A 428-nucleotide genomic window follows, 5' to 3' on the forward strand; every position below is an offset into this window, starting at 1 on the left:
TTAACTGCTAAATATTATCTTAGGTAAATAAGCTTTTGATACTACATATATTTTTGTCAAAAAAATGTATAATATAAGTCAACAGGCTTAATTGGTGTATCTGAATTTGACAATTCCAAATCCCAAAGCATTGTGCAATGAGTAAAATTAATGTTGAAAGCTTAACACCAAATAGTAGCAGGGTACTATTTTTTATTACATCTGGATTTCAGAATGCAATTCGGCTTTTTCAATATAGAATGTCATTCAACAAACTATGTTAACCATCCATGAATCAATGACTCCAACTCAGGACGCTAATAAAAAGTCAACTAGTATTATAGGTACTAAACTGAGAGTATATAATAAGAACAAAGTTGTAATAATGGGCTAACATTAGAGATGTACTTCACATCACTGAACAACAAATAAGAACAAACAATGTAAAT

The 428-nt window shown here is 29.2% G+C and overlaps 1 protein-coding gene across 1 annotated transcript in view; it reads right to left on the reverse strand.

The window, feature by feature from the left end:
* LOC119585163 (ATM interactor-like) overlaps positions 1–428 on the reverse strand; it is a 59,398-nt gene that overhangs the window by 56,063 nt on the left and 2,907 nt on the right. The gene's annotated exons all lie outside the window — the stretch shown is intronic.

This window comes from Penaeus monodon, chromosome 19 (assembly GCF_015228065.2).
Source record: "Penaeus monodon isolate SGIC_2016 chromosome 19, NSTDA_Pmon_1, whole genome shotgun sequence".
Classification (NCBI taxonomy): domain Eukaryota; kingdom Metazoa; phylum Arthropoda; class Malacostraca; order Decapoda; family Penaeidae; genus Penaeus; species Penaeus monodon.